Source organism: Nematolebias whitei, chromosome 5 (genome assembly GCF_014905685.2).
Source record: "Nematolebias whitei isolate Nwh7 chromosome 5, NemWhi1, whole genome shotgun sequence".
NCBI lineage: Eukaryota > Metazoa > Chordata > Actinopteri > Cyprinodontiformes > Rivulidae > Nematolebias > Nematolebias whitei.
In genome coordinates this window covers 19893669-19900277 of record NC_056502.1, presented here as the reverse complement: position 1 = coordinate 19900277, position 6609 = coordinate 19893669, and the positions used below count along the sequence as shown (strand labels likewise).

The window sequence follows — 6609 nt, the reverse complement described above, 5'->3', positions numbered from 1 at the left end:
TATATATATATATATATATATATATATATATATATGCATGTATATATTTACGTGTGTGTGTGTGTGTTGAAGAGTTCTGTAGGATCAGTGGTTCAACTTGTGTTCTGTTCAGGTGGCTAACTGTGGCCCAGTCTGCCAAAATCGTCTTTGTTTTCTAGAGAACTCAATGAATTCATGGCAACAAAGGGGAGTCATCTTCAACGAAAGGTAAAAGAAAGAGGTTTATGAGCTGAATGTACGGCTCACACTGACACCATACTTTACAACCAGCACAACATTAACTACTGCTCCAACCGATTTTTTTATTGCATCAGTCAGTTTACGCTCCACAAACATATATTTCATGACAGTAAGGTAGTTCATAATTTTATTTACTTCTCATTGAGGAAGAATGAATTATTCATACGCATTCTGAAGGGGACTTAATAAAAAGTACAGCTACCACGTGAACATTAGATAAGTGGGTTTAAGATAAGTGGGTTTTAAATGTGTGACATCATCAGGACTATTTCCAAAGACTTTTTATGAACAAACAACAACAAGGAGCTCTGTCCCCTTGCCCAGATGTGGGTTACCAGGTCCCAACCCTGGAGCCAGGCCTGGGGGAGGGGCTTGTCGGCAAGTACCTGCTGACTGGGTCTCTATATGGGGCCTGGTCGGGCTCAGTCCAAAGGAACAACATGGGTTTGCCATCCTGTGGGCCCATCACCTGCAGGAGGGGCCATAAAATTTGGGTGCATGATGCCATGAGCAGTGGCTGAAGGCGGGGGCCTTGGCGTTCTGACCATGGCTTACCAAAGCAGGCTCTTGGGACATGGAATATGACCTCTCTGGTGGGAAAGGAGCTTGACCATGTCTTCCATGGAGAAAGCTGAGTTGGGCAACTTTGGGGTTGGTATGTTTTCAAGGTATTGGTTCATTTCAGTAACAACATGAAGAAAGACATATCAGGAGTCAGTGCTGCCTACTTGTAGAAGTAATAATCTCCTGTGAAAGCATGTAACAGACATATAGATCTGTTTTTATCAAATATTTTAACAACTAATTAATGTATAACTTACACTGATATAACCCCTTAAGCTAGGAAATTTCTATATTCTTTCTCCTGTTATGATGAGAAGTTAAAAGAAAAGAAAAAGATTTAAACGTAATATTTTCCCCACCACATGCTTTCTTCTCCATGGTACAATCCTAAATTAAGCCCCAATCAGGCCAGCCGTGACTTTATGTGCATGATGTGTATTATTTCAAAGCATTTATTATGGCAATGTAATAATTCATGAAATATTGATATATGCATAAACTGATTTTCTTTCATCTAGGAAGAAAAGACAAAAAGGAAATTATAGCAGTGAAGGTATTTTTGTGTTTCTTCCAGGCTGGTTCCCAAAGCTGCTGTGGTGAGAGGCCTCTGTCAGCCTGGGCCCTGCAGAGCGGACTTCTGACTGGTAAACAGGTACGAGAAAAGAAAAGAGGAAGTAGGTAATCCTCGAGGAAATGTCAGTGGGATCAAGGTAAAACACCAGGAAGCTGCCAGGCATTAAGGAAGACTTTAGTTGACAAAGAGAAAAGATACAGAAACAAAGCAGCATCAGGAGAGATTACCAGCGTGAGCTGACTTTGAATCGCGAAGCAATAACCGATTTAATTATCCTTTTTTAGTAGAAAGTGTTCATTTTTTCTGTAAATATTAAATAAAATAATTTTACTGTACATCATAGAAAATGTATTTTGTTTCCATTTGCCTTTCTGCTGATTATTGATCTAAAAAAAAAAAAAAAAAAGATTTCCCACCTAGAAAATAAAGAGAAAATGAGGGCACCATTTGTAAAAAAAATACAAAATAAAAAATAAATAAATGAACCCAAACAAACACACCTTATGATGTTAGAAAGTTGTTTTTTTTTCTTTAAGTGTTTACTTCAGCCTTCGTTTCAGTTTGTTTCAAAGGAAACACAAACATGCTGGAACCTCTGGAGACCAAACCTGAATCTGCCTCAAATCCTCTCCATCACCCCCCCCCCCCACCCCACACACACACACACACACACACACACACATACATGCACTCACACCACTGTAGCACCCTACTCCTTAGAAAGCAGGTAAAGAACAGGACTGGTGTCTTTCTTAGTGCACATGTAGTTACAGTTCATATTCACACACGCACGCGAGCGTGCACTATTCCCTGGCCTGCGATTTGATTAGATCCACAGTGGGGCTGTGGCTCTGTCACATTTACATTCAGATGGAGATTTAGTCTGTCGACCGTCCCCTGCTGTTACTGGTGCTGTAATGTAGGCAGACGTGGCTGGCTGCCCGGTCCACTTATACACACCTGGGGAAAACTGCTCCATCCTTCTGACTCTCATGCACGCCTGTCAAAGTGCCGTCTCCGACGCTCCGCGCCTCTCACTTTCCAACAAACAACTTAATCATCTTATCGCTGAGCTGTGATTTAAAGATAATAAGTTTCAGCGTGGCAAGTTTTTGAAATGAGATTAGAGACTGAGCATATGTATACAGGCTCTTGGTGTGTCTTTACACAGTCAAACGCTTCAAGGGGTTTCATAAGATTTCAGAGACAACATTGAGAGGTAATCAAAAGAAAGTTTATTCCACAGACAAACGCGTCGTGTATCAACTGCAGTCATGCATTTGATTTTCTTACAACATTCTTAGACCACAACCAGCAACAGATCATCGTGTATGAACATTGCAAGAGAAAACTATTGCATTTTTATTGTAATTCTGAGTCATTTAGATGCATTTTTAAATTATTGTTTACAACATGAACAGGCTGGAAACAGATGATGGTGTTTGCTCCGGCTGAATGCATCATGTAAACCTTCTGTCTAAGCATGCACGCTGCAACTGATGTGAATCAGTGTTTGAAATCTGCCATCACGCTGTTGTTAGTGGATACTTTACAAGTGTCCTTCCCATAAAACATGGCACCATATGTTATGTGAGCAAGCTTAGACTACAATTTATTTATTGATACATATTTATCTAAAAGATAATCAGCTTCCTGCGACCATGTGGAAAAGTAACATTTCCCAGAAGCTTTCTCCCTCTCACAGTAAGGCAAATAAAGATTTTTGATAACCACGTATTCTTTATAACTCTAATAAAAATTGTTTTGATGCCAACATCTAACCAACAGTGACTGAAAGGCAAAATGAAAAGATTAGAAAAAACACATCTCGAGTCATGAGTCATGAGTTTCCTCCCTCTGTGTCAATCATTTTGTTGCACTGATGGAGATATTTGGTTTACACCATGCTCATTTTCTGAGAAAAAAATAAATCATTTTAAAGCCAGAGTTCAGATCTTCTGAAGTAGCTTTAAGTTTAAAAGATTATAGCCAGTTAATAATTTACTAGTTGTACAGTATATTTCTCTTGGAACAACATCAGTTTGGAGAAACAGTTTAATTCTAATAACCAATATTTAATAACCAATGCAGATATTCCTGTTTACATCACTTTATAATGTAGCTGTTTTTGTTTCATTTTATTTATTGCATTTCTTCTATTCACTTTTCATTTTATATACTTTTATATGATTGTCAGTTGTTGCCTGTACCTCATCAATGTTCTTTGTTTAAAACAGTTCTCTTGTAAATGAGTCCTTGAGGCTCAATGAGACTAACCTGTATAAATAAAGGTTGAATTAATTTATTTAAAAATCTGACCAGACCGATGAGCTAATGGCTAATCTGAATGGGGCCAAGACCACAGTGGGCTGCTGCAATCTTAAACAACTTCAATCTCAAATATTTAATTGTGGTTCGTGCAAATGCTTATTTATAAAGCTGAAACATGCTGTTCATCTTGCATTATACTGTTTTTCAGACATAAATAATATATTTCAGCCAGAAATGCTTTATTCCGCACAAGAAGGGCTACAACGAGCTGCTGCAGCTACAATATTTGCTCTGACACATGACCATTGGATTCAATGTAAATAAGTATGTAATGCAACATATTTGGATGGTGGAAATCTATACAACGACTTATAAGGTTTAAAATGTGGCATTTTTACGGTTCACATTTTTTTTCCAAACTGTAACAATTCAAGTTTGATCTTCACTATGCTCCAACTAGTCTTCCTTTCGTCAATTTGTTCCACACCAAACCATTTCTCCGAAGTGAGGCCATTCAAAAAGATATCTACAACAAGTAAGACATTTATTGATCATAATCCTTACACCTAAAAAAAAAAAAATATATATATATATATATATATATATATATATATATATATATATATAGACTTTTACAAGCAAAATTGCAGAGCTCACAATCTTTGTGAAACATTTTAGCTTAAAAAAATAATGAAAACAATCACATTTGACTTCATTATGAATCTATTCAGGATGAAAATCAGAGAACAGTTCTCGTTCTGTTCTGTTATGGTATTTTTGGCTATAGCAATTATCAAATACACCAGCAGCAGCACTTTTTTTTAAATAAATAAAGCCATTTTGTGCAGGTGTACCTGTGTGGAGACAACACAAGCAAAGCAGGTAGTCGCACAGATGGCAGCCAAACTGGGCCTTACTGTTCTGGATAAAGGCTCACTGTCAGCAGCTAAAGAGCTCGAGGACTTCCCTCTGAAACTGTTCCCAGAGTGGAGGTGGCCTTTAGCCATAGCTTTAGGCCTAACAGTCTTCTTCTTTGTTTACCTGCTCATCAGAGATGTCACCTTTGCATTTATTGAAAACAATGGTGAAGTTTCATAGAGACTCATGGTGTCTCTGGCAAACAAGGTAAACATTGGATTTGGATACAGTCTCCTTTTATTTGTATCCTGTTCTAACTAACAGGATCAGCGTTTTGTTTATTCTTTTTGCTACATATTTTTAGTTTTCCACTTTCCAGTTGTGGCACTCATGTTGTCTCTGTATTACCTGCTATATCTGCTTTTCTTCAGCTCTACAGAGGGACCAAATACAAGTCAGATATCAAACCATCCAAAAAATGCCAAAATGTGATCATGTTTTCATGAAGAAAAATCCACTAACTCACATTTAGCTTGTCCCAGACCTGTTCCTAACTGGCTGGACTGGTGCTGAACAGGAAGCAGATGGGTCTTGTTGCATTCTGCTTTGCTTTCCTCCACATTTATCATTTCTATTCGCCATGCTGTCAGGCACAGACTCATCTCGCATGTGGTGGATGAGGTAGAGCCAACGGATCCATTGTAGTCATTCTTACATTATATTGTTCTCAAACATGTTGTACTCTTCTTCTTCTCTTTCTTTAGATGATGAATAATAAAACCACCCCATTCTACTTTGATACTACTGAAGCATGGGGCACAGACTCATTTGTAACACTGGGAATCCTGGGCTTTTTTCTTTTTGCCTTGCTTGGAATAACCCTGCCCTCCGTCGGAGGCTCCTTCAGCTGGAGAGGATTCAACTTCATTCAGGTCAGAGCTCTGTAGGAAGAGTACCATCCATTGTGTGACTGTATGGGAGAGTGTGTCATCCCCTTTACGATTACACCTATTATCAGTCATACCAAGTAAATCAGTCAGTAACAATATATTCTAAGGCTTTTGTAGTGATCTATATTGGGAATTTTCAAGGTTTTATGATCGTCATTAAAATGTTCCAAACAGCCTTTGCCACTGGCACTCCTCTCCCAGGGGCAGAGTTAAATAACTTCCTAACACAGGGGGCACAGAGTGAAACCCTGGTGGACTTTTGCCCAGGATTTTAAATGTTAAGTTATTCATTAAATAGAATTATGATACCTGGTGGAAATCCCTGCAGGGGGCGAGTTGGTAATACAGGTCACAGGCCTATTTATGTAAAGGTCAGGTCCATAGGTAGACCTCAGACCAAGAGTGGGACTCACGCACAGAACTGTAGGTCAAGATAACTCATTATTTGGTGAAAGAAGTGTGTGTGGAGGGGTAGGGGGTTAGAGACATAAAATAATAAGCATTAAGTTTCAAATGCTTACATTTACTTTGTTAAAATTCTTCATATTGATGTTTACAGGAGAATTTCTACACATTAACAACAAAGAGTTTTGCTGTTTCTAATTGGTTAAATAAGATCCCTGATTATCTATTACTTTGTATAATATTGGTGCTGTTTATAGAGTAACTGCACTACTTTATTATAAATGATTGGGGGGGGGGTGGGTAATTTACATCTAATTTATGTTGCATACAGCAGCAAAAGTTAAAAGTTTAAGTACGGTAGAAGTGTGTTATCATTGTGATTACCAATAAGTGGAAGCATATAATGTGCTGTTTGCTGTAATATGTAAATTTAGTTCATTTTAACAACTCAGGATTTCTGTAAACATACATTAAAAGCAGACATCTTTCTTCCCCATCAGAAAAATACCAGGAAAAACTTAGCTTTGGTGAGTGGCAGGTTTGATTCAAACCAATAATATTTTGTCAAAATACTTGTTTTTAATTATAAAGTAACTAAGCTGCAGCATGTACAGACTAACTTTTATTGAAACAAGTAATGCAACATTTGGTAATATAAACTGTTACTGTCTTCAAGTCTGGTAAAAAGCAGTTACTTTATTTAAAAAAATAAAAAAATAAATAATATTATTGGTTTGAATCAAACCT

At 37.6% G+C, this 6609-nt stretch overlaps 1 pseudogene; it reads left to right on the top strand.

Annotated features, from left to right (window-relative positions):
• LOC119409760 overlaps positions 1–6609 on the top strand; it is a 16925-nt pseudogene that overhangs the window by 2030 nt on the left and 8286 nt on the right.